This window comes from Myotis yumanensis, unplaced genomic scaffold (assembly GCF_028538775.1).
Source record: "Myotis yumanensis isolate MYYU_CA2020_CCGP unplaced genomic scaffold, mMyoYum1.0.hap1 SCAF_273, whole genome shotgun sequence".
NCBI lineage: Eukaryota > Metazoa > Chordata > Mammalia > Chiroptera > Vespertilionidae > Myotis > Myotis yumanensis.
In genome coordinates this window covers 160-16,702 of record NW_027224024.1, presented here as the reverse complement: position 1 = coordinate 16,702, position 16,543 = coordinate 160, and the positions used below count along the sequence as shown (strand labels likewise).

The 16,543-nt window shown below is 36.1% G+C and overlaps 1 non-coding gene across 1 annotated transcript; it reads left to right on the top strand.

Moving 5' to 3' along the window:
* Positions 1 to 11,306: 11,306 nt before the first annotated feature.
* LOC139001269 (U6 spliceosomal RNA) lies at positions 11,307 to 11,414 on the top strand. The gene has a single exon (XR_011469930.1). It is a non-coding gene; the product is annotated as a U6 spliceosomal RNA (small nuclear RNA).
* The last annotated feature ends 5,129 nt before the right edge of the window (positions 11,415 to 16,543 follow it).

The following is a 16,543-nucleotide window of genomic DNA, read 5'->3' as shown; positions in this document are numbered from 1 at the left end:
AGCTCCGCAATTCATCAAGAATGATCTTACAGCTGGTGCTTTATCAAAGGGTGACTGGTTTGACCTTCAAGCATGAATGAAAATCATTTAGTTTAAGAACATGTCAATAAGCAATTCACCCAGGCCTTGTACATTTAATAACATCTATCAACAATTTTCCTTAAGGATTTTCTGACCTTCCTGTAAGGTGTTCTCCAAAACACATAGGTTCTATTCATCACATTGATCAAGAAGATTGACATCTATCTACTCATTTCACTAATTGACAAATTAGTTCAATAGTTAGTAGAAGCAGCAGTGAAGTTTCTAAGTTCACCATTTTGTATTATGTTAAGGACTGTGTCGTAAGTTACTTTTTAAATATCATAATATTATTTTTGCATGCCTTCCTTTGGCATGCAAAGGAGAAAATAATCTGTTACACAATATTGATGTTATTTTTTAGTATGAAAGATCAGTAAATAAACAGGTAAGTCAATTATGCAATATTGAACATTTAACATTAATATATACTTTTAATGAGTTAGTCATTAAATTATTTTGTAGTTGTCATAATATGGAAAAATATCATAGGAATTTTACAACTTATAATACTTAGTTTTAAAAAGATAGTTTGTGAAAATGGATTTTCTTAAGAATCTAGATTTTTCTCTGATTTAAATCAATTTCAAACCTTTGAGGGAGAGACTTTTTAACTCCTGAAAAAAATGTAGTCTCTTTTTTTTTCTGAGGGAAAGAAAATAGATTCCAAATACTGACATGAACATTTAATTTAAAATTGAAACTATAAAATTTTCCTGAATATCTAATGTACTATTATATGTAATAGTGAAATTAATTCAAATAAATTCTACTGGCATCTGAAATTAGAAAATAAATCTGCCTGAAATAGAAGCATGAAGTCAACCCATACTTGGAATTTTTTTTTATTAAGAGCTTATAAACTTCGCCGAAACCGGTTTGGCTCAGTGGATAGAGCGTTGGCCTGTGGACTGAAAGGTTCCAGGTTCGATTCCGGTCAAGGGCATGTACCTGGGTTGCGGGCACATCCCCAGTAGGAGATGTGCAGGAGGCAGCTGGTCGATGTTTCTCTCTCATCGATGTTTCTAACTCTCTATCTCTCTCCCTTCCTCTCTGTAAAAAATCAATAAAATATATTTTTTTAAAAAAAGAGCTTATAAACTTTGATAAGATTCACAGTGCTCTCTGCAATGTATTTCAATAATTTCAACTAGAATGTCTGAAGAAGAAAAGTAACATTCTTGATTTCTGAATCAAGATAAATAACATCAACAAATCCTGTGTTGGCTATATGAATATCGCTTTATTTTATTGACTAAAATTCTCACATTTTTAGGGTACAAGCAATAAAAGACTTTCAATAGTAGTATATACTTTTCCAATACTTCAATATTTTAAAAAATATTTTAAAGCTGTACAGCTCTCCAATCTCTCTGTCACTGAGATGGAACTTGCAGATGCACCAAAAAAAACTGAACAGATGGTGTGCTGGAAGAGTTAGAATATTGAAGGGCCTTACAGGATAAAAAAAAAATATATTTTTATGAGTCCACTGTGAATTAGCTGAAAGGGCAATTAATTTTCATTTATCTCAAATTATATGTGAATATAGTGAATTTCTATTTAATGTCATTTTGCCAGAGGTCCTTCCAAGACAAATTGGGAATATGCAATGCAAATGTTCATACTCAGATCAAAGCCTGAACATTAAGTTACACAAAGTTGTTTGTCCAAAACTAGTTTTGCAAACGTTTACACTACCCCATTGTGCAACTTTGAGACTATTCATTTTCATCTCCTTTTGCAGTACTCTTCCAAACTCCTTTATTTCCCAATTGCATATAAAGTTGTCTTTCTTTAAAAATGTCTTAAAAAACAGGGAGAATATTAGACCATACAATTTTTCTTAGAAATAATGGGAGCCAATTGATATGTTTCCACCATAACCAAAATCATGAGTCATTATGTCAGAACACATGCAAAAGTTTAATTTTGCAAGACTAACATTAAGTAGAGTCTATAATGTAGACCCCAGAGGTACATCAGGATCACCTGAGAAATATCTTTAAATGTAGATTCCTGGACACCAAATCCCAACGGATTCTTTTTCATTAGGGATATAGTTGAGCTCAGAAATGTTCCCATTTTTAAAAACCACTACTTTTTGAAAACCTCTAACATAGTGTTTATAAAGCCCCATCACTATAATTTTCACCATGTACCTATTCATTTTTTACTTATTTTGTTGACTATTCAATTAGGAGTCAGCTTAAATGCAATTTCTTCTATGAAGCCGTCCAGGAGTTCTGCCCCCAGGCACAAAGCTGTGATCTCTAGTATTGTGATGGTACAGAATGCTAGGCTGTGTGTGTGTATGTGTGTGTGTGTGTGTGTGTGTGTGTGTGTGTGTGTGTGAGAGAGAGAGAGAGAGAGAGAGAGAGAGAGAGAGAGAGAGAGAAGGCAGACCTTTGGGTAGTCATGAGTACATACTGGAGTGTTGGATGTTGTAGGTGATATCTTAACTGCATCTGGAGTATTTTATTCTGAGATTTTGTATCTTAGATTGTGCAATGGAATTGAGATTGTTATAAGGATTGTAATTTGGGTCAACTAACAACAAACTCTGCCTCTGACTGATTGAAACAGTAAAATCCAACCATATAATTTTTCATGTCCAGGGAGGAGGTTTAGCAGACATTTATGGCAGTGTATGAAGGAGATGTACATCACACAATGAGGTGGCTCAGATAGCATTCACCCAAACAGAGAATGGGCAATTTTCTATATTTCTAATAATATCTATATTATATGTGTGAATGCTTTCCAGTTATCAGCTGTGCTGCACCAGCATGGCCAAAGGTGAACCTAAGGAGGGGCAGTGAAGGACTGAAGAAAAGACAGACAAGAGAATACAGCTGGGGCTCGGTGGATCTCCTGTGCCTGGATGAGGACATAAAAGACCCAGCCTGCAAGCCAATGCTTTATTTTATAGTCTGATTAAAACAAAGGTAGATTAACATGTATACAAATGTTCTTGTTTTGGCAACACTTGCTGCACCTCTCACAGCCCATTAGCTACTTGGGAAGGAATTAGGGAGGGCTACAAGGTCAGGCTTAATTATGCTAGGAGAGCTCTGCCCTCCATGCTGGGACTTGTTTGTAGCCCCGTCACAGGTCAGCCCGAGGCTTGACCCTAGAGCCTCTCCCTACAATCAGCAAATTGTTTCTCACCAGGGTGTTGCTTTCCTCACCTACTGAAGTTTATTTTAAATATATACATTTTTAAAAACAAAATCGAATTTTTAAATAAAATCCAGTTACATAGTGCTTTTCTACCACTGTTCGGTAACTTGCTATGCATGAAAAAAATCTTTCCTGCCCTGACCGATTTGACTCAGTGGATAGAGTGTCGGCCTGCGGACTCAAGGGTCCCAGGTTCGATTCCAGTCAAGGGCATGTACCTTGGTTGCGGGCATATCCCCATTGAGGGGTGTGCAGGAGGCAGCTGATCGGTGTTTTTCTCTGTCATCGATGTTTCTAACTCTCTATCCCTCTCCCTTCCTCTCTGTAAAAAACCAATAAAATCTATTAAAAAAAATCTTTCCATAATGTTCCATATGTCTGAGTCTAATAGGTCATTACTGTAGGTAATTACTACAGGTCAACAACCTTGAGAAAGTCTCTAATTCCTCAAAGAAGGAAATAAATGAAAGTTTTCCTAGAAGAATAACAACCACAATAGTAACAGCAACAACTATTGTTATCTAATACCTCTAGTTTTTCTACTAGATAGAGCTAGTTGTAGTCATTAACCAATGTCTAGGAATGCATATAGTAAGACATCAGATTATAGTATAGCCAATCCACCTATAGAACTGAAATATTTATCTGTAGGAAACTTCCAAGTATAGATTGTATTATAACCTTTACCGTAGAATGATGCACACTTATAGCTGAAGTAGATAAATTTGAGTATATTTCATTTTATTTAGCATCAAATATTTTCCATGAAGTTTTTTCTAAAATTATGTGAATCATTGTCATCATCACTACTTATCTGTGTAAGAATGTTGATGTTTATTATTCTCTCAGTATCATCATAATAGTTTCCTTTCGAGTATAATTTAGCTGTGGTGTCAATGTTGTTAGCCAAATTATGTGGATATGAGAGTCTATCTCAGACAAGACTCACAATATCAAAGGGAGAAATGGAAAAGAGGAAGTTCCCCAATAAATTTTCAATTCCAAACTGAATTATACACATCTTTTGTACCTAGTTCTCAAACACAGTTTTTGCAGGTTACATGTGTTTATCATATCACTTTATTTTATTTCCTTTGTTAAGGCTGTTAAGAAATAAACAGATTAACCCTAGCTGGTTTGGTTCAGTGAATAGAGCATCAGCCTGCAGACTGAAGGGTCCTGGGTTCAATTCCAGTCAGAGCACATGCCCGGGTTGCAGGCTTGATCCCAGTAGGGAGCGTGCAGGAGGCAGGTGATCCATGGTTCTCTCTCATCATGGATGTTTCTCTCTCTCTCTCTCTCTCTCTCTCTCTTACTTCTTCTCTGAAATCAATAAAAATATAAAAAACTGGATTAGAGTAAGAGTTCTAGTCCTGAGTTGCTCATTTATATGTCTATAATTTATTCTCTCAAAGTTGATGTTTTTCTCAGCTGAATGGATGGTTAGTCATTTTACTATCCCCACATCTTTCTTTAGGACTAGTTGGTTATGCTTAAATCCTAACTGCTTTTCTACATTTTTTCTACATTCTCACATCTTTCTTGATAACTTGAGAAAGGAAAAATTAGAGGACATAATTGTGATGTACAAAATTAAGATGTGCTTGGTTCACTCTCCTGTCCATTTTCTCTTACATCTTTATGAGATGCCTCTCTCCAACCATGTCTTCCTACCAGGTGCCAATTCTGGTATCCCTTTATCCTTTTACTTACCAACTAATCACTCTCCATTCTATTTAATGTATTATATATTTCTCCTAAGGTGATAAGGTTCTTGAAAATAAGAATCAGATCATATTCATATTTGAACCTTCTCAAGGTACATTGTGCATAATAGGAACTCAATATATTTATTAAAAGAGTGAATGGATTAATGAATAAAAATATTTGCCGAAACCGGTTTGGCTCAGTGGATAGAGCATCGGCCTGTGGACTGAAAGGTCCCAGGTTCGATTCCGGTCAAGGGCATGTACCTGGGGTTGCGGGCACATCCCCAGTGGGAGATGTGCAGGAGGCAGCTGATCGATGTTTCTCTCTCATCGATGTTTCTAACTCTCTATCTCTCTACCTTCCTCTCTGTAAAAAATCAATAAAATATATTTTTTAAAAAAATAAAAATAAATAAATAAATAAAAGAGTGAATGGATTAATGAATAAAAATATTTTAGGGTGTGTCCCTGCACAAGAACATTGTTATTTTTTCCTTTAACATATTCCCATATTTAATAATCTGAACATAAAAGTTAAATAGAAAGATCTAAGTTTTAACAGTTAAACAATAAAATTAAACAAAACAATATTCTAAACCAGGCACTACTTACACTCTTTTAAAAATATCATTCTGAGTTCTATATTTTCCCTAATCATTTCCAGTAGTCTTTCTCATTCCAGTAATTTAATCCTCATAACTGTTACTTCTAATAAAATATATTCTAGTTTATTACTGTACTATAAAGTCCAGCAATTCACCCAGTGTAGACATTTAGGCTTTAGATTATTTTTAGGTACTATAAATAAATTATAAACTTCTTACTAAAATATAAGTTTTTTTAAAAAATAATTTATTTGGATTATAGTTGCAAGGTAATGTTACCAATTCAAATGCTATAATAAAAATGATCTCAGTAATAAATGAGATTTTTTTAAATTTCAAGAGTATACTTTTTACTATAATTGTTTTACACATGAGTATTTTTATATTTTAATAAGGAACTTGGGTCAACCATAATGCTCAGGCCCAAAGGAACAAACTTTTTGACTGTAGCCCTGCATAGTGTCTCTGAAGCACACTGTAGAAACAGCACCTACTCATTAGGTTGCTTCTAGTAATCACTGTATAGATTAGCACAATCAATAGCTCAATTTCGTAAATGGCTTCTTGCAGAGTTGCAGGGATTTACAATCTATGAAATCAAAGTAGCTTTGTCAAGTATTCCTGCTTAATGACCCAGCACATCAATTTCAAAGCTATTTCACATTTCCCAATGGAGGTAAGATATCTGTGATTTCAAAGAGAAATATTGTTTTTTTCCCTGTGGACACTCTTAAGTCTTTAAGTTTCTAGGAATTTTACAATTATATTTAATGAGTCAATTCACTTGAATTTAAATAAACTGATGTTCTCAAACCAAAGCATAAAACATGTTCCATGATAGGCATTTCCTCCCTCTATTCCTCTTTAAAAAACACCTTCACTGTTTTATATCTGCATGTTTGTGGTGATGATTATTTCTGAGGGTTGATCATTCTGTGCACAAGCAAATCAATCATCCTGTGTCTCATTATCAATTCATTATTTATTATTTTCTTGATGCAGTGTCAGGGGAGTGTTAGACCAAATTTATTAGCATTTGTTATGTAGTACAACTTGTTTGTTTGTTTGTTTGAGTGAGCAAGTACAATTGAATAAATTGGTGTGAAGTATCTTACTGTGGCCCAAATAGCTTGTTTGTTTGTTTGTTTGTTTGTGATAGTGTCCTGTAGACAAACTCTTATAAAAAGTTCATTTGCAAAAGATTTCAAGAGATAAAGAGAACCTGAGTTCTCATGGTCATCTATACATATAAAAAGACTGAAACGCTGTAATGACCAGAATGACCAGTCACTATGACGCCCACTGTGGCCAGCAAACTGGCCTGATCTGGGGATAGGGCCAGCCGGCCAACCTTCCATGGCCCCTCCCCCTAGCCACCCTGCTCCTGATAGGCCACTCTCACCCTGATGGGCCTGCAGCCCCTCCCTCTGGCTGGCCCCATCCCTGATGGGCCCCTACCACCCCAATCGGCCTGCAGACCCTCCCCAGGCTGCCCTGCCCCTGATTGCCAGCCGGCCAACCTCCTGCAGCCTCTCTGCCACCCGCCTCCCTCAAAATCAGTCCCCCACTCCCATCAGGGGCAGGGATGGCCCCTCCCCACAGCTGCCCTAACCCCCAATAGGCTGCCACCACCCAATAGGCCCACGGCTCCTCCCTCCAGACAGCCTGGCTCTGATCGGCCCCAATCAAGGAGGGCCAGCTGGCCAACCTCCTGCTATCTTCTCCTTCTGCTAGACCTGGCCCCAATCTGCCCCGATTGGGGCCGGGCTGGCTGGACCCCACCCGTGCACAAATTTGTGCACTGGGCCTCTAGTATACCAGTAATATAAAATAAACTCCATCTTGGAGTAAGATTGACTTTCTGATGGGCAGATCAAAGAAAATAAATTCAAGTTTGTGTGCTTTCTTAGCAATAATGTAGATCAATGTTTCTTTTGTGTAGCTGGACTGAAGAGCTCATGATTTAAGTGTTTGTCTAAGGGACATAATTGTTATATTTAAGACATTTCCTAGAACTAACAACCACATGAAAAAGACCAGTTTGTTTCTTTCCACTCAACTATGGAGGTAGAAAAATCACACAGATCATATTTTTAAATAATGGGTCACAATTATTCATGGTTCCCTAATCTGTATGCTGTTAGGAAGGGAACAAAAGAAAACTGAATTAAAATGCCCAAATAAAATATCTTATGGAGTAAATCCATTTGTCAAATACAACTTGTCACATAGAAAATTTATATTCACACACCAGGAAAAATCTTGGGTTAGAATTTTGAATAGCTGGCTTGACAAGGAAATTATGCACCCAAATCTTTTCACATAAAGGACTATCAGAAATCTGTCTTAGATGTGGTTTGTCACACAGGTTTCTGCTATTTCGTTCACTCTGTCAACATTCATTTGAGCTCTTATTCAGATCGGTCCTGGTAGTCTCATTTTGTTTAGTTTATTTCTTTTCTTCTCTATTAGCAGATATTCTTTCTCAACCACATTGGCTGTTACATCCCTGACAAGGAGTTCTGTTTCCTCCTTACCAATGAGATCTCATTCTTTCCCTATGACAAATGAAGAGCTATTTTTGTCCCTTATTCCTGCTCAGCTTTGAGAATTTTGTCTATATGAAGGAATCAGTCAGTTTGTGGTACTCACTTGTTTAGCAATCCCCCCCGCCCGAAAAAAAGATTTTGAGGTCAAATTAGTGCTTTGGTGGGTGGCCCTGTTTGCATAATGGGAATAATTGATTCAGTTAACTGGAATCCTGGATCTTGCCATCAACTTGCTATAAGGGGATGGCTAGTCAATCCATATTTGGAGAAGGGTGGATCTTTTAGGCCTCCCTTCTCTATATCAACCCTGTCAGGGTGGGCTTGGGAGCCAGACATATTCATCAATTAGACCTAACCACAAGCAGACAGCCTTAATAAAAGCCTGAGCTACATGAGAATATCTAAACTGGTTTTCTCAGCCATATTGAAACTAAGGTCCTTTTGTTTAAATGAAGATTCTGTCTCTCTCACCTTATCTATTCCCTGTTCCTTCCCTCTCTTCTTCCTTCTCTCTCTCTCTTCCTATGCATTCACTTATGTATAGGCACAAAATCAGTGGGGTTAGTCATAGGGAATATTGAAACTGAATGGTTAAGAATCTTACTACCTACTGAGTCAACATTGCTGCAGTCTGGTGTTTGTTTGTTTCTTCCTTTTTTCAATTACCAAGACAGAGTTTGCTGCCAAACAGCACAGCTTCCTTCTATTTTGCTTCTTTAGTGAGAATTTAGGCAATTTTTCAAGAGTAATTTTTAAGACCTCTTTCATTTTTTCTAATCATCTTTTTATCAAAATGTAGCCTTCTATCTGGACTAATATTTGCTGACAAAGAGGTAGCCAACAGTGATTACAGATCACAATAAGAGGATCTTAGCTGCATCTGTAATAGTTTGCCTAGGCTCTATGCTCTGGGTATCCCGGTAGCTTCTCACCTAATATTATGCTATCATTGTAATTGTATTAGACTGGTAAAATATCATTCTTTCTCTTTATCACAAAATACTTTGAGAACCATTTTGTCTGCCCTTTGAAAGAGGTTACAAAAATTATCAGTGGTCTGAGTTTTAGATCCATGTTGCTATGCATTTGGATGAAAACTGCAGTCAATTATCTAGATTTCTCTAAACATCTAGGTGTACAGTATCATGGATAGGGTCTGCCTGTCTCTATAAAGTCAAGACTTTGGTCTTCATGTCACTCTGGCTAAGAAACACTGTAATTTGGATGTTCTGACAATTACAATAAAGGTGTGAAACTTCTGGAATTTTATAAACCACCTCATATCTCTTTATGTTGCATGTTTAGAAACAGTCTTTGCCAATATCAGTGCCAGCAGCTAGAATGCTTTACATATTTGGATTTTTCTCCTTCTGCATTGAATTCAAGTTCTTTGATGTAAAATTTGTTTCTATTTGAGAACAGCAATTTTCACTTTCTAAAAAAGGACTGTAATGCTTCATCAAAGTTACAGGATATATTTTAAACTATCTGGATTATTTAAAAAGCAAGAACTTTTTGAAAGAAAAAAAGATTTGGCATTATAGGTAACCCATATGGAAATGTTAGATGTCTAAGTAAATCTAGTGAACTCTGTTTGATGAGCAGTCAATGGAAATCTCTCCCCCATGCCATGCCTGCCATCTAAGTTGAGTATCTTTCCAGAAGCCCCTGCAGAGTATTGTGGCAGACCAAGTTGGGACTGTGCCTATGCATTGAAGGCCATCTCCCATGAGAGTTCAGAAATTCAATATTTGATGGAATGACTCTCTTGTCTGATTACGTGGCATTTATTAGTTGCTCTCATTCCCCAATACACAAACAGAGGTTCTCAACCATCCTGCCATGTGAAACACCTAACAACTCTGCAGGTTCAAGTTACTTTCTTATTAGAAATGTCACCCAGTGTTTCCTAAATTTGCATTTGTATATCCTGTATACAATTGTATTGGTATTTTCCATCATTGCCTGAGATATTGATCATTAAGTATAATAGTCCCCTCCTTATCTCAGGTTTCGCTTTCCAGGTTTTCAATTATCTGCAGCCCCAAAGTATTAAATGGAAAATTCTAGAAATAATTCATAAGCTTTAAATTGCATGCTATTCTGAGTAGCATGATAAAATCTTGCTCTGTCCCACCTGGGATGTGAATCATTTCTTTGTCCAGCATTTCATATTGTGCACTCTCAGCCAATTAGAAGTCATCTCAGTTATCAGAGGGAGAGACCATATTTATATATCTTTTATTACAATATACTGTTGTAATTGTTCTATTTTACTACTAACTATTATTATTAATATCTTACTATGCCCAATTCATAAATTTAGCTTCATCATATGTATATATATATATGAAAAATAATATATGTAGGTTTTGGTACTATCCATTGTTTCAGGTATCCACTGTGGATCTTGGAATGGATCTCTAATAAATAAGGAAGGACTACTGTATTAGTCTGATATTATTTTTTGCATTATTAATTGATAGGCAAATATGAACTCAAATCATAGGCAGGAATTGTTTATCATGGGGCTGTCTTCTATAATAAATATCATTTCCCTAAGGGTCATGATGGATTTAAACCTGGTTAGAAATAGAGGGCTTGGCCTGGAATAAAATGTAGGACATTGATTGTTTCTTTATTATATTAATTGCCTACATGGTAAATCAAACTTTAGAGATAAGGATGGGTTCTTATTAGGTAAAAATAGGACCTCTGGACATGAACAATTTTGCTAATAACACTTAGATAGTAAAAAGTGGAATTGAATAAAATGTTGAGCACATATACATTAATGGCAAGACTGGGCAGTAATTAGTTTATTAAAATAATTAATAAAAGAAAATTAAGCACCAAGTTAGGCAACAAAGAAGGACTAGACAGGAAATATATGTGTTGGTGGAGATAAACCAGTTATTTCATTCATTCAGCAAATATTTACTTCCTACTTTGTGCCATGTATTGTCATTAGTCTTAGGGACATAGTTATGAATAGAACAATTCAGGAAACTTTCATACTGCCTGAGGGTGGGGGTTGGATGTATACATAGAACCATGAGAAAGGCCTGATAGTGTTTCTCTCAGAGTGTAAGTCACACTGTTTGAATCAGAATTGATGGAGGGGCAGAAAGGGGTTGTGTGAGAACATATTTGAACTTAAAACTCAAAAATACACTGGTATTTGCTTCGGCAGCACATATACTAAAAAAATTGGAACCATACAGAGAAGATTAGCATGGCCCCTGTGCAAGGATGACACACAAATTCATGAAGCCTTCCATATTTTTGTAAAAAAAAAAACTACACTGAAACAGAAAGCAGATTTTCTAGGACTATAGGTAATGATGAAAGTCAGGAAATCTCAGAAATAAAGACACAAACAGAAGGTGAACACACAGGTTTGGCCTTGAGGAACAAATAAAACAAATTGTCTCAAAGGTTTGGGGCTCCAAAAAGGGCCTGCAGACTTAAGTGACACTAAGAAGGAAATGGTTCTATTTCCAGAACTGAGCCAACTGCAGCATTGTGAGCTCATGTACTTCTTACTAATCTTTAACACACTCGCAATGTACTGACAAGGCCAGGAAACTCATTACATAATCAGTGAGTGAAAGTAATATGACTACTTTGTATTTTCATCTCACATACCTGGTACTTTAAGAATCAACATGCTGTAACAGAGATATTTGATCCCCCAAAATGAACTTTGAACAAAATGGTAGGTGAAGATTGCCACCAGCCAGGAGAATGTTTGGAAAGTCCATGAACCAGAAGCATAACAACCCTTGATCTTCCACTAATATACTTATCACGCACCAGGCACTAATCTAAGGACATTTTCCACATTACCTTATTTACTCCTCAGAATGAAAAATGAGAAAGGTTCTAGTCCTATTTTAGAGAGGTAGAAATTGAGGCAAAGAGAAGCTATATATGTTTCCAGGATCATGTAGCTAATAGGTTGCAGATTTTGCATTTAAACCAAAGGATGATGGCTTCAGAATCAGACTTGTATTACGTTAAATTCTCTGCTTTCATTCCCACATGGTAAAACCAAAAACTACCCAAGAAATGCCGCCAAACCATATTGCAATAATTTTATCTTAGTTCCTTCTGACAGGATGGAAATCCAGACATCTTAGAGTTAACACAGAGTAAGAAATTTAATATATTTGTTATAGTGAGATAATTCCTTATAAAAACATGTACTCAACTTACAATTAAGGTTTGTTTGTTTTTCCTGCTAGGTATCTCTGAATGTGTTGATATGTCATTATGTGATATTTTCACACTCGGGAGTTACAACCATTCATGATGAGGTCAATCAAAAGCAGTCAATTTTTGGTCTAATAAACAAATTAGACCAATTTTTGGTCTAATGAAAAACTTAAGTTGAGCTACCTCTGCTTACAGTTATCTTCTGGTGAGGGTGTTAAATGTTAACTTGGACACACTCTAATAAAGAAATATTAAAATATTAAGTTGAGGGGAAAAGATTATTGCAGAATATTGAATCTTCACTGGAGAAGAGCTTTGTTCAGGGGTTTTATATAGTATTCTCTGACCTTTTGGAGTTGCAGGCGAATACATTGAATAGGATTAAAATAATTACCTCTCTCTTGTCAGCACACTGCCTCATGCTGCTTCTTCCCTATTCTAGCTAATTATATTATCGCCATGTCCAATATTCAACAAGTCATATCACAAAATGGCATTTTATTATTTCTAGAATGCTTTTATTCATCTCTGAATAAGATTAAGTTGAATGTTCCTCACTTTCACAAAAATTAATGAAAACCAATTTCATGACCAATTTAGCATTAAATATGTGTTAGTCAAAGAAGTGTTAGCAGAGTATTCCAGAATGAGTCTTTTGTGTGGTTTGAACAGTAGTGTTCAATATATAGTATGGTCATAAATGAATGAGGGGTAGAGAAATTCTGTCATCCAGGCAGTCATAATTTTTGCATTTGCAAGAGAAAGTCACTGTGTTTTTCTTTCTTTTTAAAATTTATTTTTATTACAAAACATAATCTGTACACTGCATTGTGTGTTCACCACCCCAAGTCAAGTCTCTGTTCATCACCATTTCCCCATTATACCCTTCTCCACTTCCCTCTACCCCACCCAACTACCAGCAAACCACACTATTGTTTATGTCCATGAGTTTTTTCTCTTTTTTTCTTTTTTTGCTCAATCTCTCCACACTACCCCACCAAATCCCCATTTGTCTTACAGCTGTCAGCCTGCTCTCTATCTATGAGTCTGTCTCTATTTTGCTTATTAGTTAATTTTGTTCATTAGATTTCACATATGAGTGAAATCATATGGTCCTTGTCTTTCTTTGACTGGCTTATTTTACTTAGCATAATTTTCTGCAGGTTTATCCATGCTGTGACAAAGGGTAAGATTTCCTTTTTCTTTATGGCTGAGTAGTATACTATACCTGTCAGAATGGCTGTAATTAATAAATATACAAAACAAGTGTTGGTAAGGATGTGGAGGGAAGGTAACCCTCATGCACTTTTGGTGGGAATACAGATTGGTGCAGCCACTGTGGAAAGCAGTATGGAGTTACCTCAAAAAATTAAAAATGGAACTGTCCTATGACCCAGAGATTCCACTTCTGGGAATATATCTGAAGAACCCTGAAACACTAATTCAAAAGAATATATGCACCCCTATGGTCATTGCAGAGTTATTTACAATAGCCAAGATTTGGAAGCAGACCAAGTGTCCATCAGTAGATGAGTATATTTAAAAAAATCCATGTACATTTCACAGTGTTTCCTAGAATACTTGCATCAGAGTTTCCTGGGTTGGGTGTTAAAGTTGCATATTTTTTGGCCTCACCCACAACTACTGAATCAGAATTTCATAGTGTATAGGGGCAGTGAAGTTTAAGAACTACTGCCTTACATACATATACTAATATGTGTTCTACATATGCATATAGCTTGCCAGGCTGGTCCTGCAACTGAAATATGGATGATTCCAACTAGAAGAGCCCTTAGAAGTTACCTATATCAACCCCTCCTGACCTTATCATTTTATCACAAGGTTTGCTAGATTTAGCAAATAAGAATACAGGACTCCCAGTTAAATTTGAATTTCAAGTAAACAAAAACTTTAAAAAAATATAGCATAGATATGTCCTGTGCAATATTTGCCATATACTTATACTAAAAAACATTTTTTTATCAAAAATTCAAGTTAAACTCTCAGAGTTATGTATTTTATCTGGTACCCTCTGATAAGGAAATTGAGATCAAGAGAGGTGGACTTCAATAGTGTGGTGAAGGCCTGGGGAGGGGGCAGGAGGAGAGGATTAATGGGGTTATAATACTTTCAACAATAAAGATAAATTTAAAAAAATAAAGAGAGGTGGGATTCTAAAATGCTATGATGTCTGTAAGATTACTAGGATGTCATAATTTCTGCCTTTTCTACAAATCATTGATGTCTGCTCTACTGAATATTGACAAGTAAATACTGTTATAAAAATTCATGGCTATAGCATTAACTAACTTTCAAATGTGTAAAGACCAAAAGTATTTGTTTTATAATAGAGAAATTACTATACATCAAAGTGTCTTTTCATAAAACATGCAATGCTATTTAGTTTGTCACAAGTTAAAAAATGATAGCAACATGATTCTAGACAAGTTGATTTCCTATAGCCTTTCCCTCCTTACTTGGAACTTTATGAAAGTCCATTTATCGGCCTACTTATCTACCTACCTAACTAGCTCACAGTGTATCATTGGCTGACCAAGGGAGCATGGGTGGAATTGTGAGATCTCAATTCTATGAAATATCAGAATTATGAGTTTCCAGGAACTAAGGTAGGTCATCTGAAAATAAGATATTAGAATACAGGTGGTTTAGACATGGAAAGCAAAATTTCCCTTATGCTTTACAAAAAAATTGTGTTTAGAGACAGGGTCAAGGAGTGGCTGCAGAAAGGAGGTCATCAAACCCCCCTTGTATTTTAAGGATAGAAAGATCCAGACAATTTTAAAAATATTTTCTTCCCTGGCTGGCATGGCTCACTGGTTGACTGTTAACCTATGAACTAGGAGGTTACAGTTCAATCCCAGGTTAGGGAATGCCTGAGTTGTGGGCTCGATTGCTAGTGTGGGACATCCAGGAGAGAGCCGGTCAATGATTCTTTCTCATCAGTGATGTTTTTATCTCTCTCTGTCCCTCTTTGAAATCAATAGAAATATTTTAAAAGGAAAGCAATAGCCCTAGCCAGCTTTGCTCAGTGGATAGAGCACCAGCCTGCAGACTAAAGGGTCCCAGGTTCGATTCCGGCCAAGGGCACATGCCTGGGTTGCGGGCTCGAACTCCAGTAGGGGGTGTGCAGGAGGCAGCCAATCAATGATTCTCTCTCATCATTGATGTTTCTATCTCTCTATCCTTCTCCCTTCCTCTCTGAAATCAATAAAGAAATATATTTTAAAAAATAAAAAGGAAAGCAATAAAAATATTTTTAAAATAAAGCAATTTGATTTAATTGAATTGCTTCTTAGAGCATTTGATCTAGTTTCCTACATTCATCCAAAGTGTATCATTCTCTAAAAATTTCAAATAGTTTTGGAAAAGAGCATTGATGCATACAGGTTTCAGTGTTCATTTAATACAACAAGGACCATTTCTTTTCTGCATCATGTTCCATATACATGTAAACTTCAAATAAAATACTCCATTTTTGTCCACATAAAAACCTTCAAAGGAGTGGTTAGATCCTACCTGGCCTCTTCTCTAAGCTCAATTCAGTCCTAATAAATGCAATGGAAGAGGTTAAGAAGAAGATTTTTGTCAGGCAGTATTTATCTTTATTTGCCTAACAAAGTCTTTACCACCTGCTTTTTGTAGCAATAATCTTTTAGGCTTCTAATGAACTTAGTAGGTATCAAAGTGCTTTCACATCCATTATCTCATTTAATTCTGACAATAGTCCTGTGAGTATGCATAGCAACAATTATAATCAGATTTTACAGCTTACACATTATAAAACTAAGGCAAGTTTAAAGAAATGAACTAAGGTGCTTGAGGTTGCATGAGCATTGTGGCCAAAACCCATGTTCTTGACCACCATTCCACCACCACCAAAATCATGATTGCCACTTCTTGCTACTTCTATTTCTCTTCCTCCTATTTTCCTCCATCATTTTCTCCTCCTTCTCTTCCTCCTCCTCTTGCTCCCCCTTCTTCTCCCACAATAGGATTTGTTGAGCTTAATAGATGCCAGTAATGATGATAAGTGCTTTAAAGACACATTTTCATTTAATCTGTACAATGACCTTATGATTGTCTTCATTAACTAGACGTGAATACTGAGTTGAGAAGAGTGAAATGTCACACAGTTAATGTGTGATAAGCCATAATTAGAACATAGGCCTTCTAATAG